Source organism: Apteryx mantelli, chromosome 12 (assembly GCF_036417845.1).
Source record: "Apteryx mantelli isolate bAptMan1 chromosome 12, bAptMan1.hap1, whole genome shotgun sequence".
NCBI classification, from domain to species: Eukaryota; Metazoa; Chordata; class Aves; order Apterygiformes; family Apterygidae; genus Apteryx; species Apteryx mantelli.
Genome location: NC_089989.1, coordinates 8360057 through 8378470, shown reverse-complemented (window position 1 = coordinate 8378470; position 18414 = coordinate 8360057). Strand labels below are relative to the sequence as shown.

Sequence of the window (18414 nt, the reverse complement as noted above, 5' to 3'; positions counted from 1 at the left end):
AGGAGGGACTGCAACCATCAGTTTTGCATCTAAATCAAATTTCTTACGCTCTCACGGGACAATTGCACAAAGGCCTGTGTAGTCATTTGGTCCCTGCAAGCGCCTAAGTGCCAAGTGCATCTGAGAGCTATTCTGCTGTTAATGCTGAGCCTGGAAGCTCAGAGTGCAGAGGGATCATGTCGTTATTACAAGTCAGACCAAGAGCTTGACCTGCCAGTGCCTGCAACTTTCTGCTGTGAACGTGAGGAAGTTACAACTTCCGTGTTCCCCAGATCCTGCGTCAGGAAACAAGAATAACAATTACCTCATGGTGTTGTGTTATCTATTTCACTAGTGTTTGTAAAACATCCTTAGATCTTTAGAGAGTGCTATTTCTATATTAGATACTAATTCTGCAAGCTCCTTCATATTCAAGTTCTGTGCCTGCTGTTCTGGTGATTATTTGAAATAGTTTTAAGTTTCCTGAAAACAGCCTGTCCATGACTTTCTTGAAGCCTTTGTTGTTCTGGTACGTGAATTGCAAAAAAAATCACCTTCTTTACAATAATCTCAAATTAATTACTTTCGTTTCTAAATGTTCATAAGTTTTTTTGCCAGTTGACAGAGATCTACAAATATTGCCAATACTTCTTGTATTTATTAGGATCTTAGGTTTATTTTAACAGCAAATATATCAGGCTTCTATTTAGTCTTTTATTGGTTATATAGTTGAATAAGAAACATAATTTGGAGATATAAATGCCAATGAAATATATACATATGTAGGTTCTCTCCTCATTTAGGAACTGATTTTTAACATTACAGTCTTAGAACTCTGGTTGAGTCAAGAACCAGAACAGCTCCTCCAGCGACCGGCCCGTTTCTTTATCTAATGAACCTCAGTACAAGCAGGTTTTCCTTGTATTTATCTTCAAATTTACATAAATTTCATCTAATTTTCATGTATCTTTTCCTACTACAGGAAAGTACTTAAGCAGGTGCACAATTTTAACTAAATATGTGGTAAAAACAGTTTAATTACATTTCTGTTTCATTGTATCAGTTACAGTTCTTATGTACATGAAACTGCACACCTCCTTGAATGTGTTACTAAGTAAAGACTTTAGTATTTAGTATTGCCATTTTAAAATAATTGATTGGATCCAAGTTGAGGTTATTGTTTATGCAAGTTCATTTGCCAACTTTCCTCAACCTTTTGCTTTGGAAGCTATTTTTCCATAATATGATTATCTTGCATTAATTTCTGTGATGTTCAAGAACATAGTATCAGGATTCATGTGGTGCTTAGGCAATCTTTAGTACTGCTCTAAGGAAAAGTACTCTCTTCCACCATTTAGTATCTCCTGGAATTTGCAGGATGGCCATATGCAACACCATTGAACGTTTGTAGGAAATCAACATAAATTAATAGAAATATTTACTGGAGGAAAAAAGGTAAGAATAACTTGTTCCTGTCTCTTTCAGAAGAGCTAGATGCCATAGATGTAGGACATGGCTTAATATATCAGTCTATATAAAAGCTCCAGGTTTTATGGATGGCTTCCAATAGGCAAAGTATGGTATTTTGGGGGACTATAAGCTAACATGGTTAGCCAAATAGACTATGGAAATAAGCATACATTAAAGGACATTTAAGAAATGTAACTTGGGTACACAGCAGGCCAACAAAGACAGAGACTAAAAATCTAATTTTGGTCATATTAGTGTTAGCTAGATCCCTGGAAATGGACAACGTTGCTAGATACTAATAGATTAATGGCCAAATTTTGATGGTTTCTCCTTTCATGAAATGCTATTGCACTGATAAGGCCAGTTTTCTGATACCCATTTTACATGCATATATATTTATAAAATATGGCTATGATTTTAGACCCCAGGACTGTTGATATAGGATTTGAATTATGTAATGACGATGTACCATGTATGTATATTGTGTTAGAGTAATGGAATCATGACCTAACCTGTTCGAACTCAGTAGGCGCTTCTGTAATGCAAAGAACAATAATGGTTCTATTAACAAGAGTAAAACTTAGTGTTGTCCTAATTTATCCAGCACTGAGGTTGTGATAATGTTCTGAAATGGCCTGTCTGTAGATGCTTCGGAGCAGCTCAGGGTGAAGCATGTTCCCTATTAATTAGGACAATGGTACAATGAAATCCTGATAGTAACCCTTGAGAAGAACTACAATGTAAGTGATAAATGGGCTCTTTTTTTGCTGGAAAAAGGAGCAGGTAGATTTTATTACTAACTTAAAATAACTCTGATTTTTCCCCTATTTTTTTCAACTGAACAAGCAGAAAACTTGATAGCGCAAGTAGGTGCTGCCTACTTGGAAATTGCATATCAATTTTTCAAAAAGGGCATAAAAAACTGAAACAAAACCACTTTCCATCCTTTAACAATTCCTGCTGCTCAGCTTCTCTTTAAAATACTCATGCATTCAGCAAAACTACAGTACTTTGGGAAGTAAATTTTATCCAGATTCTGTGGAGCCTAGCAGACCGCTAGAAACCAGAAACAGACACTAAGTATGTCGAAATACATTAAGTACATTTTATACTTTCGTTTTGAATTTCCTAGCTCTACAGTCTGGAAACTTGGACATCTAAAGCAAATCGTAGCTCCGTTTGAAGTAATTGAAGTGATAATGAAAAAGGTATAATCAGGTAATCTGAAGGTGATACTGTTTCAGCTGCTGTACATTTAAGGTATTACAAAACTTTACTAATGTTAGGTTATTAAAATTGTACATTATCAGATCTTGAATCATACATGGCTCAAATCCATGTTTTGTGTCTTACTCCCTGAATAATGGTTGGTTTTAAGTGGATATCACAGATTCTAATGCAGCCCTACAGTTCCTCTCAGGTAGGAGAGCTAATAAATCAGGCAAGGGAGACAGGGCAGACAGAAGTTATTTCTAGGAAAATTCCACATATGATGGTTTGGAAGTCTGGATTCCATGTTCTCTGTACAATTCCTGATCAACATTACTCCACATTAACTCTACATTACTCCAACTAAAATTTTTGGCTCCTTGCTTCTGCTTTTCTTGTTTTTTTTTTTTTTTTTTTTTTTTTTAGAGGACAATGCTTAGTTGTCATATTTGTCCCTTTTATTGGACTCCACTCCATGCAATGGTGCTGCCCCGTATGAGCTAGATTGAGCTTGTTCACGTGGGTTCACAGTTATTTCGGTGGGACACAATGCTATTTAGACCATATGCAGTCTCCACCCGCAACAGGAACCCCTTAGTGGGTAAAGAAGATGCTTTTGGACAGTCTTACAGGTATTTAGAAACAGATATTTCCTTTTGTTTTAATAGAGTTTCCTCAATAGGTTTCCACAGGAAAAGAGGGAAATCTGTATGAAAAACAGGAAACAGTTCTCAGAAGCAGAAAACTGTAACATAGCACTAGGAGGAAGACTTAAAATAAATGCAGTTGTTTGAGACCATAAGTGACACCAGTTGTATTATCTTACATAAAAGCAACTGATTAAATTTAACATCACAGGGCTATAGTAGAATAAAACAACCTCAGGTATTTTTATATATTTAACCTTTCATTTTAGTTCACAGTAGATGACTAATATTTAAACTGCTGGGAATAGGTTTTTATACCATGTTTTCTATTTCAACTTTATTGCCCTGGACAACTGGTTTGGAAAATTTCTCATCTGCCTCTACACTGGATGAGATCCCAAACTTCCTAATGCTGATCCATCCCTCATGTCCAATATGAGACTGAATCTCTGTCTCAGGTTTTTGACATTCTACAATACAGCTCCAAATCCTGGAATTCATGGCTGTGTTATAATAAGGAAGATGGGTTAGGACAAAGTTTGACACATGTAGAAATATTTGTTAACGAAAACCTTCTGTGAATTTCACATTGTACTCATTTCTGATCCTCCTACTCCCACAGTGTTCCAAATATCATGGAGAAGTTCTTCTAACTTTTAGTGCCAGGCACTGAAAAGAAAGTTTGTCTGGAACCCTGCACCTTAAAAGCAGACAGTCACCCCAGGAAAGTGTTCCAGGGGCCTGCCGCCCCTATGAGGGAGCTTGTTAGCCTACGCAGTCTTAAGTAGCTGCAGGTCCATTACAAAATGGGGATATAAGATGCGGGTAAACAATTTTTGAGGAAGAAACCCTTGCAATTGTAATCTTGAAGAGAAAATTTGAGCTTGGTTTTATTCTCGCTTTGTTCATTTAATAAAGCCAAACTCCAGGAAGAAGATGTATTTGGCCTTCACAGGGTGTTGTTTGTATTTGAGAACATAAGGCATACTTTAGTTTGTGCTCATTTTTATTACAGAAATGGGTATAAGATGAAAGCGGATATATTCCTGAATTTTAATTCTAGTTTTTTAGTAATTAGCACCCTTACATTTTAAATCCTCACAATCCAAAGGCATCTAAAATAGAAAAATTTTTATCCATACTATTTGGTTTGCAATGCTGCTACTTTAATTTTTAAAGCTATACTACTTACATACCAGAATTTCATGAAAACATTTCAGGCATGGAATATTATACTTTTAAAAGTTTCCATTAGACTGAATGAAGAAGGCTATGTAGACCTGAAATAGTCCCACTGAAATCAGAGTAGAAACAGACTTTGTATGCTGCTGTTTTAGAGTTTCTTTCAGCTTAGTCTCACAATCAAGCCTGCTGTTTTTCAGTTATGTTGATGGAGTTAAAACTATTGAACAGAGTGGAGTTTGTCTATATAGTTCACCCAGAACCTAAATATACTGTTTTATCTAACTGCGATGATAGCCTATAACAAAACAATAGTAGATCTTTGTAGTGACTGCAGATTTTTCTTGTTTTTGTTTTCTCTTAATACCTTAAACACTAGAATGGGGAAACAATCAATGGAGGCAGCACAGCTGAAAAGACTGTTGTATTACTATGCCTGATTTTTTTCTGGAGAGACCCCTTCCCCCTGCAGACCATCAGTTATGGTTCTTAAAATGATCTTGATTGTACTTCTTACTTTAAAAGACTTATAATGATCTTTCATTACATGATCACTTGATGCTGTGTAGTGTGTCATGTTGTTCAGTAACTGAGAGATAGGCTAATAATTCTCTATCAGTGAATTTTTGTGTGCTTTTGTGATTAGGCTGGCAATAACTGCTAATGGTAAAATTTAACATGCTCTGCCTGGATTTCTGATTATAAATTCCTTGAAACAGGGCATGAGTACCTAAACATCAAATATCTGGAGGGTCATTAAAAAAAAAGGATGCTGGCAGTAAACTAAGCCAGCTGTATATTTATGTCCTTGAAGGATTAATGACAGCATCCCATGAGCATGCAGAAGTCTGGTTTGCATTAGCAAAGGCTCATTGAACGGCATTCATTCTGTCCAAAACTGGGATATTTAAGATAAATACAACTTGTTTTCAGGTCTTCATCCTAGTAAGAATAGAAACGACCTTAGTGTCTAATGTAAGGGCCGCTATGAATGCTTGTTTGAGAAGTGACAGGCTGTAGCTACGATGAAGGGTCTAGGCTGGTAAAAAAACTGGTACATAAATTTCATTTTCTAGCAGAAGCATTTGTTTAAAAGTGAGAAGCCAAGCCTGTCATTCCCGGATCTCTAGTTAAAACCCAAACACATCATTAGTAACAGAAAGAAAGGTTATATCACATGCAGATCCATTTCAGATGACTTTAAAACCACATCATGCATGACTCAGGCAGCCTTTAGGTGTCTGTACTGGTGATGACAGAGAATATCTTGTGGTGAGACTTCTGGCAGCTGCTTTAAAAAAATCATTATTTAAATACATTATAAGAATAATGGGAGTTCAGGTTCTTGGGTTCATAGCAATGTAGGAAAGACATGATGGCTTGTATAGCAGTTCGCAGTATCCCATCAGACTGCTGTTTACTTCAGCTCTTAGAGAGGCTGTGCAGGATCAAAGGTTACTTCTAAGGGTATCGTTACTGTTTAGTAAAGGTTTAGCAGCATCTTGACTTACAGCAGAACTTGCTTTCCTTTATTTCAAAAAAGTTTGTATGCTGCCTTTTAATCAGGTTCAGGCAATTTGATTCTGTGGAACTGTTTCAGTTGGCATATTTTCCAACCCAGACTATGCAAGATGCTAAGATGTAGTTTTTTTCTGGCCATGTGCAATTTGACATTGGCAGTCTACTTTTATTCACTTAAGTTTATATTATAACTTTCCTGTTGCAAATGATACTAGATGTAGAACTCCGATAACTGCTGTTAAAAAAAGAACTGCTTATTAAATGTGCCCTGTTTGTGCATATTGCACTGTTTATTGTGACTAACCCATGTTTACAGATGGAGACAATTGAAATGTTGTTCAGTGTGTCTTAAACTTCCAGTATGTAGCTGGTAATTCAACAGAGCTATACCCATCAGATCTGAAATTTTGGGTTCTGTTACTGCTGGGACTAACTGCATTTATTTTCAATACAATGGTAAAGAGTCCACAGTGAAGCTGTTGCTCATGAAATAATGACATTGTGCCAGCAAGTCACAGTCTGAGGGATGTGTGTGCTGCTGGTGTGGACAGGATTGATGTGACTTACTCATGTTAGCATCAATGTGACTTACTTGATAAATCAATGGGGGAACTGATGTCTCTGTGCTTAGAAAATTGTAATTGAATTCTGCTGCTGTCATGTTCTTTTGGCTCAAAAGCTGGGAAATCAAATAATGTTTTATCTCCATCTTGCTAGTGTTACTACTTTGAAGATATGTATCTGTTTCCTGTATTTTGTATCAACTATGTGCAAAATCTTAAGGTTAGCCTAAGTTGTGGAAGGATTGTGGATTTCCCTGTACAATTATAAAACCAGAGACACCACTGTAATGTGATGCAATTGCGTATTGAGAGTGTTCATGAACATGTGTATTCATGTTCACTGAACAGTGAACGTGAACGCATGTTCACAGCAAGTGTATCCTTGTTGTTCTGTCCCCTGTCCTATCCATTAAGCAGATACAAGCTTGTATGAGAGTTAAATTGTATGATAAAATGTTTACAGAGAACCCTCAAATGATGTGACAGTCATCTTGATCCAGTTTTTATTGCATGCTTAAAAGCAAAAACAGTTTTCTCAAGGACTGAATTGAAGTTTAGAAGCGATTTGAAGTAGAGGTCGTTCATAAAGTTGATCGAGGACCCAATTATCATTGGGATTTTCAATTGCTACAATAATAAAAATGGTAATCAAAGTTCTGTACCTTCTTAAATACTGATAAGCCCACAGGTTGGGAACTTCATCATATAAAATCCAACTTTGATATCATGAAAATGATATCAGTGTCCCCATTTAAGCCACTCTGGGCCTAATCTGGGTGAAATTCATGATAGTGTATCACAGTTTAATATAGTAGTAAACTACAGAAGGCCAGACAAAATGTAAGGCTTACAAGAGTTTATTCTTTAAACAAATATAAGAATATAAGAACTCAGGAACTACCACACTAGATTAAGAGTTCCATCTTGTCCAGTGTCCTATCTCTTGACAGGGATTTATAGTGGATCCTTCAAAAAAGAAATAGGTCTCAGAGCAAGTTTACAGTGATTTTTCCCCAGCTTCCAATAATCAGCATTTTGAGATTTCCTAACATAGATTTGGCATGTGGACTTCTGTGGTGTTTAGTGGACATATAAAAGCTTACCCGTATAGACATATAAAAGCTTATTTGAGTATTTAAACAGTTTCACAATTTCACAGAACTGTATCATTAATTTTGACAATGTTGTTCCTCCCATTTGAGAATGCTATTTTGGTGGTTAAATTGTATGGAGTGGTCAGTTTGTTTAAATGTTGGCTGTCTTTGCACATTGAAAAATGAGGTAGGAGTTGGTTAGAGTGTTTTACTTTAAGACTTTGCAGCAGTAGACAAACAGATGATAGTAATTCATGCTGAACAGACAGACCATTTCCGCTTTTTGCAGTATAGTAAAACCAGACTGTGCTTATGTACAGTGGATTGGAAGGCCCCAAAGGTCTCATAGAGGATTTAGGAAAGAAATCACATTTATAATTCCAATCTCTGTCTATTCCTGTGGTCCCATTGAATTTTAAAGACTGCATCTTAGTTGGGAAAGTTTTGCTTGCAGAATAGCCTTTTTTTTTCCGGGGTGGGATTAATGTGTCAGTTTCTATTAAGAAAACTGGATTTTGAACTACCGTAATGGTGCTGCCCCATTCAATGCTTTTCTTGTTACTGGCTTCTCACATCCCTACATCATTACAGAAGGAAGCATAAGCTGGCAAATCTTAACACGGTTACAAGATGCCAGCATGAAAGATACTCACTTGTTACTGCTTAAGAACCTCGAAAGCATCAGCCTCTCTAATTCTTTACAATTTTTAATTTTTGATTGTTTATTTTAAGTAATGAGCATAATGATCATACTGTGTCTAGCAGCTGCTTCTTCTCTGGAGTATTTGGATTGCCTCATTTCATAGGGCTAATACATCTAATGCAGGGAGAGGGGAGATTTACTCATTCTTTTTACAGTCAGTACACTGCAAGTATCAGCAGGAACTGAGGTTGCTCAGCACCTCTCCAAATTTGCCTGATGTTTTTTAAGAGATTCTTGAACCCTATATAGGAAGTGCTGAAATCGAATTGAATTGTTTTGAGGCAAAATATTTGACCTGTTTATTCTACAAAATGTATAAAGAAATATAAATTTACAGACTTTAAGTATAATGCCATTACAGATCTCAAGCTACCATCAAACCAGTCTCATCTAGTGCATGGGTTCATTTCCTGAGCAAAGACTTTGGAATCTAAGACAATTCCAAATTTGGATTATTTTAATTAAAAGTTCTTTCTTTCCCTATAGACCCGTGGCCAACTGGGAAGGTGCTATAGAGCTTGATTTTATTGTGTAAAACCTATTAAAAAACTTAGGTTTGTTTAGGTAGAGCGGCATATGATGGTCTGAATTTATTCCTGTTATGTATTATTTGACTTATTTGTCAGTACCTATAACAACAGAAAAAAGTTCCCCAAATTAAAAGCACAAAATAATCCATAAAGAAAATTTTGTGGAGGTTAGACCTGCACCTTTATAGTCTGATAAAATATTTTTGTATTTTTAGGCATTAAACTAAGTTTCTTGAAGGGGAAAACTGCAATGCAATGTTTACAAAACTGATGAATTCTACTTGTAACTCCTTAAATTACTGTTCATTTTTGAAATGTCTGTATTTGATAATCCTGATGGAATTCTCTAGAACTCACAGCATGTAGTCTTCTCTTAGACGCACATTGACATGAATAGATTTTAGATGACATTTTTATTATATTAATATAAACAGATAATTTAATCTTGCTCCATACAGAGCTGCATCCTTTATCGCATATGCATTTATAAAGGACTAGAAGATTGAGGATATGAGCTATATTTTGTATCTTCTATTCTGGCAAGTGCACAGCAACCTCTATAACAGATTTCTGAAATAATAGACATTAATGACTAGGTACAGAATATGCATATATGTTTGGCTACCATAGAATGAAGGGACAAGATCTATTATGCAAAGTTGCTTTTTCGTCTTACCATTTATAATGGAATAGTTATTATTTTGGTGACATGAATTATTACAGTGCTTGAAAAAAGTTTAATGGTACAGTTTGAGTGGTTGCAATTATATTTATTAACAAAAGCCTAATGGTATGGGAATAGCCGTACTCTTTAAAGTCAAATTAATTGTATTCCCAAGTAATGCTATTGGTTTAAGTTTGGAATAATCGCTTCACTAATGACTGTTAAAGACATAAGTGAAATATGCAGGTGGTCTGAATATGTGCCATATATTTTGATTACTTGTATCACGTAATTTACCTAAGCTTCACATTTTACAGGACAACTATTTCAGATAGTCTGCTTGTCTTCCACTTGGATAGCCAGGCAGTTCCTATACCTTTGTAGGAGTTCTGAAAGGAAAGAGGACTCCCGATTAATACATTTTAGAACCTCTCCATTCCTTTTTCAATGAGTTATAATGTTATAGTCTTTATTTTTTCTATCTCAGGACAATTTGGACTGGAAGTGAGAGAAATCCCACTTTCCAGGGTTATGTGCTTTCCCATGTGCAAACATAATTACCTAGAAAACTTTTTTTCCAAGTCTTAAAGATATAAGACCTCTATAAATTTTAAGTAAAAAGGTTTTAATTTCCCAGCCTCTCAACTCCCATGCAGGTCTTTGGACCTGCTGAAAACTAAGCTATTTTTTGTTGAAGAGCTGAAATGTAGGTTATGGGTCCCAAGTGTGAAAATGCTGACAATTCTTTGTCAGAAGGTATCAGGATGAAATCATTTTACTGTTTAATAGTTAAAGTATTAAGTCTAATTGCAAATTAGGAATGACTTTTTCTCATTATGTTGCTCATGTCCAGCTAATACTGGCCGTGGTACTGCTGAGTTCATTTCCAGCAGTCCAGACATCTGTTCCCAGAGCTGTAATGCAGGTAGCAAACACAGTAACTGCTGAATGAACTCTCTTTCTAGGTTTCTGGTCCCTGACCTCCAACTGCAAGTTTTTAGTAGTGTTAAAGGAGTCCTTCTGCGTTGCGCAGTGGAGCACAGAGACGAGGCCTGTGCTAGCTCCGAGCATGCTGGCACAGCTGCTGGCACAGCGCAGCGGCGCTGCTGGGTCTCCGCAGCAGTGCTAGCTCAGCGCTGCACCAGAGCTCACGAGCCCGGCCCCCTGCGCAGATAAGCATTTCTGGTACGGTGCCAGGCTCACACAGGTATGTAAGAACTGCTGGACTGGATCATACCAAAGGTCCAGCGAGTTCAGTAGCCTAACAGTAACTATAAATTAAATAATAGTAACTTAACATCCAAAGGAAAAATATAAGAGCAAGTCAAGCATGTAGTGACATTTCTCCAGGATATTTTCCCAGAATCCAGTAATTTGTGAGTCAGAGGAACATGTCAGATAGAGACAGCATCTTTGTATTTAATAGCTGCTGAGGGCTTTTCTAAATAAGTATTTTAGTTACTTTTGTAATCCATGTAACCTGTCAGCAAACTAAGCATCTTGCAGGAAGCCATTCCGCAGCTTACTTGCCCATGGTGTAGCAATCACCTTTTTTGTTTGCTTTGAAGCTGCCTACTGCTAATGTCACATGATGACTCCTAGTTCTTGTACTGGTAGAGATAGTGAACAGTTATTTGCTATTCACATTCTTGATGTCAATCAAAATTTTATAGACCTTTATCTTAGTTCTCCTCAGCTGTCTGTTTTCCAGGCTTAAGTATGTGAGTGGCTAAAATAGTTTCCATACTTTGTTCATACTTGTTTCCTTTTATATACCATTTCCAGTTCTACTGTATCTATTTTAGATGGAAGGATCAAAATTTTATGTTTACAATACAGGTGTTTTATGAACTCGCATAATTGTCTTTGTTTTGTTCTCTATTCCTTTCCTAATAATTCTTAGTATTATATTTGCTTTCCTCTCTGTAATTCAGCAATTGGACTGATACATTCCTAGAGTGATAAAACTTCAAGATCTCGTTCCTGAGCCCAGAGTCCATCACTGTCTACATAAAGCTGAAACTGTTTTTCTCTGAAGTGCATCACTTTACATTTACGTGGTAAATGCCACCCGCCATTTTGTTCTCCAGTCACTCAGTATTGTAAGGTCATTCTGCAGTTCTTCACAGTTGGTCCTTGTCTCTAATATCTTTGTCACCTCACCATTCATCTTTTTTTTTTTTTCACCTTCGCTTTTGGTTCTTGGAGCTGTATTAGAGAGCTATATGTCCACTGGGCTATCAAGGACATACAGAAATTTTGAGAAATTAAATGATTGCTCATTGCTTTTATTCACAAAATATTACACAGAAAGCAAAGGATATCACAGGTGTAGGGAGTGACTTGCCTTCTCTAAAACACAAATAAGGACCACATTACTGTAGCTTTCCTTACTATATGATGTAAAGCGTATTTTTCCAACTAAAGTACAGACCAAGCAAAGCATGTTTCCAAGTATTAACCAAGGCAGACTACAGATCATGGTTAGAGTCAGGGTGAAAGTGAAGTTCCTGATGCTACTCCCTCTCAGACAGTGCATATTCTGATCTGGTTCCAAGCTTTGTGGTTCAAAGGCACATGTCTTCTAGCTAAGACATGAATCAAATTAATCTGAGGTGGAACTTTATTGCTTTCAATTCTAAATTCACCTCTGGCTGAATTCAGACTCACCTCTGAACTATGGTAGTGCAGTGTTGTTAATGAGATAAAAACATCTTTATATATCATGTTTTTTAATGTATTACAAAGTACCCTTTCTTTTAGCACAAACTAATATTTTTTAAATATAAAATTTATAATGCATATCATCCATTATGTATATTACCAATCAGCAGTATGCATTTGTTTAATTGAGGGAAAAGAAAGCATTTTAAACTTAAGGATATACAATCCAACCCATATAAACTTTTTACATCTGATTTATAGCACTCACCTCTGACCTCACACTTTGTACATTACATTCTGGGCCAGATCATGTTTTTACAGTTTCATTTATAAAGTGATGGAAAAAATCTAGCATTTTCATAAGCATAGCAAAGAAATATGTATTCCTGGAGTCCTGGGATAATTTTTGTCTTTAAAAAGGTGCTTATTTTAAGGGTTGTTTAAAACACAAAACAAATTTCTAAAAGCATTGGTTTGCTTCACCAAAAATAATAAAAACATGGAAGTGAATTAGGGACTCTGCACAGTGAGTTGATGGATTATTCATAAGCCTCCTTTTAAAAACAGTACAGCACATAGTTTTCTTTCCATGTTTCAGCAGCTTCTCCAGTTCACTCTCATCTCAGGTGTTGCAGTGCTATACCGTTCTCCCACCAATGGAGAACGCAATGAAAGTTAGCCCTTCTTGTTGCCAGTATTAAAACTTTGTTTCAGACCAGTATTCTGACCCTTTCTGAAGCCTGACTGATAGTTCAGATCTTCATTACACTTGTCCTCTTACTAATCCCATTCCCTTCGACCACACAATGTCCATGTGTTAAAGTTCATTGTATGCGTTCAGAAACCTTACCAACTGTGTGTATAGATATAAAATGAAGGGGGTCTATCTTCCCACCATGGCTCTTCAAGCACCAGCCTCTGTCATAATGAAATCAAGGAAACCAACAGCCAAGTGTTTTCTACTGCCTTTGGATGGGCCCCCTTTTTACCACTCTCAACAGCCTCTTTTTTTGTTTTGTACAAACCATGCAGTTTCATCATTCATTCTCACTGTTTGATTTAAGCTTGCATTCCCTGGGTCAAGAAAAGGCTGGCAAGGGAGGAAGGATGAAAGAAGGTGACACTTTGACAGCTCCTTTTTCACGGTAATGAGCAAAACTGCTCTTTCTTTCCCCCAGCTCCTGTTCACCATAGCCTTTTCTTTCTTTATAGAGCCACAGGAAGGAAAGCAATGGCCAGTTCAGCACTGCCTTCCAGGCACTGACTAGATAAACTGGAAGCTCTCTGCATCTTTTGTGGGCTCTGCCTGTGGAGTCACTGCTTTGTTCAGGGGGTATTTTCTGTTTGTTTCCTGTATACAATGACAGGTAAATGCAGATTAATAGAATTAAAGTTTCAACTTGAGTACATGCAGCAGCAAAACATCAATTACTTCCTGGTGACTTCTGTATTGTGATTCATGCTCTTTATCAAAAACAGCTCCATTAATTTAGCTAGTCCATGGGAGCCTGCCACAGAGAAGTACACTTTGCTGTGGAAGAGGAAAAATAATTGCTACCTTTCCTGCATTAATAATCTTTTGTTCTAAAAAGATTATTTAATAATGAGGCAATACAGAGTATAAGTACCTTGTATCTTAACTAGATAAGACTTGTTTGATGCAAGATAGGGCTGTTTTCAGAAGCACAGCATTAACTATTGAGGTTGGAGAACTGCAACAATCCATTATAAATACAAATGATTCTTAATACTTCACAATGAATGCCATTAAACCAATGAGAAATCCTTTTTTACAAGCCTTACGGATTAACAGTTTCTCTGATTTGTATAAAGTACAGGTCTAACCACCTCAAAACTTTCAGTATTGTAGATCTTTGATGATGGTTATTTGATATGAATGCAGATCTCAGATTAGGCAAAACAAAATTCTCTGGCAAACTAAAATTGTGATTCTAAGCGTTGTGTCTGAATTGGAGAAACTCTGTCACCCTCCAGAGGTAGGCATCTTGCTTTGACATCTTTGCTGGTCTGTGAAGGCAACTCCATAAGGATTCTATATAATACATCTGACACTGTGATTATATTGTTGCAGTCCTAGCCTTAGTGGAAGGGCAGCAAGTAATTTTTTGAGTGGTTTGGCATTTTTTATATGTTTATGAAATATATTACCTATTCTTTCTTTGCCATATTTTGATGAATATATGCTAATTATTTTGTATGGCTTTTAGACCTTTGCACTCTTTATTTTTACTAAATTCAACATTTTACATGTTAATGTTAGGCATAAAGCTAAACATTTAATTATTCTTATTGCCTTGAATCTTCTGTTTTTAATCAAATTAATATCAGAACAGAGAGCAAAATAGACTACTATGACCCTCCTCGCTAAGACTGCTATGACCTTGTGGGAGAACAGGAACACAGTTTTTAGCCTTGACCAAAGCAAGTGTTTTTAGATATACTCTCTTCTTTTCCAGCACTTGACTTTTGCGTCTGCCAGAGACAGCAGGGAACCAACATCCTGTATATTTAAGCACTTAAGTGCCAGATATACATCACTTTTACTGTCATTCAGATTCAAATCAGGGGTTTTTTTGCATAGTGTTGTGCCACAGGAAGTTTTTGGCTGGTGCCAAGTGTTAAGGTTGGGGAAGGAAGGAGAGATGGACAAATTCCCTGTACTGAGATCTAGTGCAGGTAGCAAGTACAGACACAGCAGCAGAACTCTTTTCCTGTTCTGAAGAACGATGAAGACAAAAAGCAATGCAAGAGTTTGCTTATGGGGTTTTCCTTTCCTTCTGGAAGCTATGTTTCAGATCAAATAGTGGGTACACAGCATGAATATTCAAGTGTCTTTGCTTTCTCAATCATTCAGTTGAGTACAGGCCAAAGCAATGCCAGAGATTCTTTTTAGCCTAGCTGTCCAGGTTTCCCTCACATGGAAAGTGAGGGAAGAAATATTTTGCTGCACCCTGTAGTCATGCCTTTATATGAATCAGGGATGTAACTGGGGCTCATACCTGGACCTGGGGGGTCAGAAGCTCTCTCATGTCTACCAGCTTACTTATTACTAGAGAAGGCTGAGAGTCTTATCTCACTATTTCTCTAACCTTGAGAGATGAAATCACGAGGATATTGAACTGCCCAGTGAAATTTTTGTGGGGCTGACCAGAGGAGATCAACCCCAGGAGAGCTGCCAGCTGGGAGATTTTGACTAGGATGGGCAAGCAGGACTCTGTTTTCAGTTCTTCTAACGTGACAAGAGAGTCTGTGTCAGCAGGACAGGAATCCACAGAGTTAAAATTGAAGTGCCATGTTTTTCTCTTGAGGACTCTGTACATGGTGCGACAAAAGGATTTTGTGTTGGTATTTTAAGGAGTATTTTGCCTTGTTGGAGGGTTGTTGTTTTTTTAAAAAAAAAAGAAAGCACAAATGTTTTCTGAGGATTGATATGGGAAATGGAAAAAACCATCTCTGAACTGTAGCTCCACTTACAAGGGATGTGCTTCCATGGAAGTCGCAATCTAGAACCAAGAAAGAAACAAGCAAAGCAATCCCTGAAATGTTCCTTCCAAGATACAGTAGTTCTTGATTGTAAAATAGTGACCTTAGCCTATGGCTTCTTGTATCCTCTCACAATTTGGTTCCATCCAAATACTTTTATCTCTGCTGCATTTGTTATATGTTATATGACAAATTAAATAAAGTGCTCTATACGTTCTATAATGGACAGCCTGCAACCAGGATGTCTGTTTCAGAATATCACATTTATAATGCCTTTTCTATTCAAAGAATCAGATAGTTTCCCATTGAATAATTCATATACTTCATAGTATTTACTTTAAAAGCTTTAAATTTATTTACTTTTTTGTATTTCCTATTTTTAAATGCATTTGAAGCATCACTCAGAAACTGAAAATCATGATGAACAAAATATTAAAAAAAAAACAGAGTGTGAATGCATGGAGGTAAAAATAGGAGAGAGAGAGAGAGAACCGATGAAAATACCAGACAAAGTATATGAAGGACACTGTACTACAAAGAATGTTTTAACAAGGGACAAAAAGTAGCAAGTGTAAGATTGACAACACAAGAACATACCCATTATATAATTCTGTTGTATACAGATTAATCATTTTTTGAAAGGTATCAACCCTCTGGCTAGACTAAAAGGTCTTTATTCAAGGTTGGTGCATTCACGCAGGCACACTCTGCCAGTGATTAATATTTCACAGCTAGACTTTCCCCTCTTCAAAATCAGTCTCATCACTACTAGTGCTCCAGCAGTACAGAGATATGCAGTTGTTGTGCCAATATAAACCAAGAGCCTTCTTATTTTTGGTTTTCTTATTCTTTTTCCTATGTTAAGAGAATTGTCCCTGAGGACAATAGATAGTAGTGGAAATTAAGCAGAGCTTTATGCATTCATAAACAGAAAAACAGATCTTTCAGACTAAGGTCCAGCTTCTCTCATAACTTCTGCTTATAGCTGTTCATGTATTTTCTTATTTTTTGATATGGTTGAATTAGGAATCTGAGGAAACAATGTTTTGCATCTAAGGAAACTGTCTCTTCAACATGAAATAAAACACTTCATTTTGGTTTGATTTCTTTTTTATTTCTTAAAATGGTATTTTGAAATTAGATTTACTTATACTGATTTAATGTCATCCAAATAGGAAAAATCGAAACACTCCAGCAAGAAAATGTCAAAATAAGAGACAATTTTTCTGCTTTTTCATGCTTTTTTTGTGTGAAAACTTGCCTCATATAACCTAAATATGCAAATAGTTTAAATTGTTTCCAAACTATATTTTTGGAGGATGAACTATTCAGCCTAAATATTTTGCCTAGGTCTAAACTACATTACTGCAGTCGCTGTGAGAGCAGTCTGTTTACCTCCTCATGCCAGATCTGTCAGACTACCAAATTAAATGACTGTAAACAGCCTCCTTGCTGTCTTACTGTCCTGCAGCAGAGCATATCTGAGACGTGTGCTTCTAAGGGCAGGCCTATGCTGCGCAGCGCAAAACCGCTTAGATCCAGTCCAAAGAGCTGGCACTTGTGCTGTGCGGAGGCATGGGGCGGGCAGGCTGCCTTGCCGACGCGGCTATTCCGCCCTCTGCTCCCCAGCGCCCTCCCTGGGAGTCAATACACTGGTCCCTGCAACATCTAGGTGTGCCCCAGCTGCACACGTACTGTTGAAAATCCCGCGTGTGGGTATTTGCTGACGCAGCAACCGATAGCATAACCTAGTTTTCTGTAATTTTTCATAAGCACTGGTTTTGCTTTGATTGCCCACATTTCAGAGTGTCTTGCATAATTTTCTGCTAAGCAAAGTGCTACTTAGGCGCTTAGGCTACTTAGGCATACCGACGTCAGAAGTGTGGAAGCACTATTTTTAAAACTCAGCTTAAACCTGACAAAGTTCTGCTTTAAACTTGGCTGACCTCACCATATGCAGTACCAGATACCTTTATGTTACGTGAACTAATGACAAGCATACGTGATGGGGTCAACTCCAGAGAATAAAAGTGGAGCAGATGTGCTGTGCATTCCAGATTTTTCAATGTTATGATTAATGTGACATCATGAACCTTCACAGAAACATGATGCTATGAAAAGAGATTCTTCACAAGACAAAGCACAGACCCTGATCTTATTCTGTGGATTTATTGAAAGGTTTGGGATCTTTCCAATGTAATCTGATTCTAAGACTTGGCACCTCTTTTCTTGAAATAGATGATGTGTGATGTGATGGCAATTAGCACTAGAAATTCAGGCACCCTTCAGAGAACATTTTTTCCACAAACAAGAAGGAACTGCAACACCCAGTCAGTCACAGACTCTTCACCTTCTTTTTCATGGAGTTTTAAGAACTGTGCTGTAAAGGCTGAAGTTGTTCGTTATGCAGATGGAAATTTCAAAAGGGCTGTCATCCTCAAAGTTTGCATTTGGCATTTATTTCCCAAACAATTCTTTTCATAAAGTACATGTTTATGGGAAATGGCATTTGCAAACAGAATGCAGTCAGCATCCTGTGACAGACACTTGCAATGATGAACAAGCTTGATTACATGCTTAAGTTTTCCCATCTTTGAAACTGAGCTACAGCTGTGTGACTTTTTTGGGACACATATCTACTCATTTTTATCAGATTTACTTATAGTGTGCAGTATTCTTTTGTA

At 37.0% G+C, this 18414-nt stretch overlaps 1 protein-coding gene across 3 annotated transcripts in view; it reads right to left on the bottom strand.

The window, feature by feature from the left end:
* Positions 1–18414, bottom strand: part of EFCC1 (EF-hand and coiled-coil domain containing 1) — a 58642-nt gene that overhangs the window by 28070 nt on the left and 12158 nt on the right. The gene's annotated exons all lie outside the window — the stretch shown is intronic.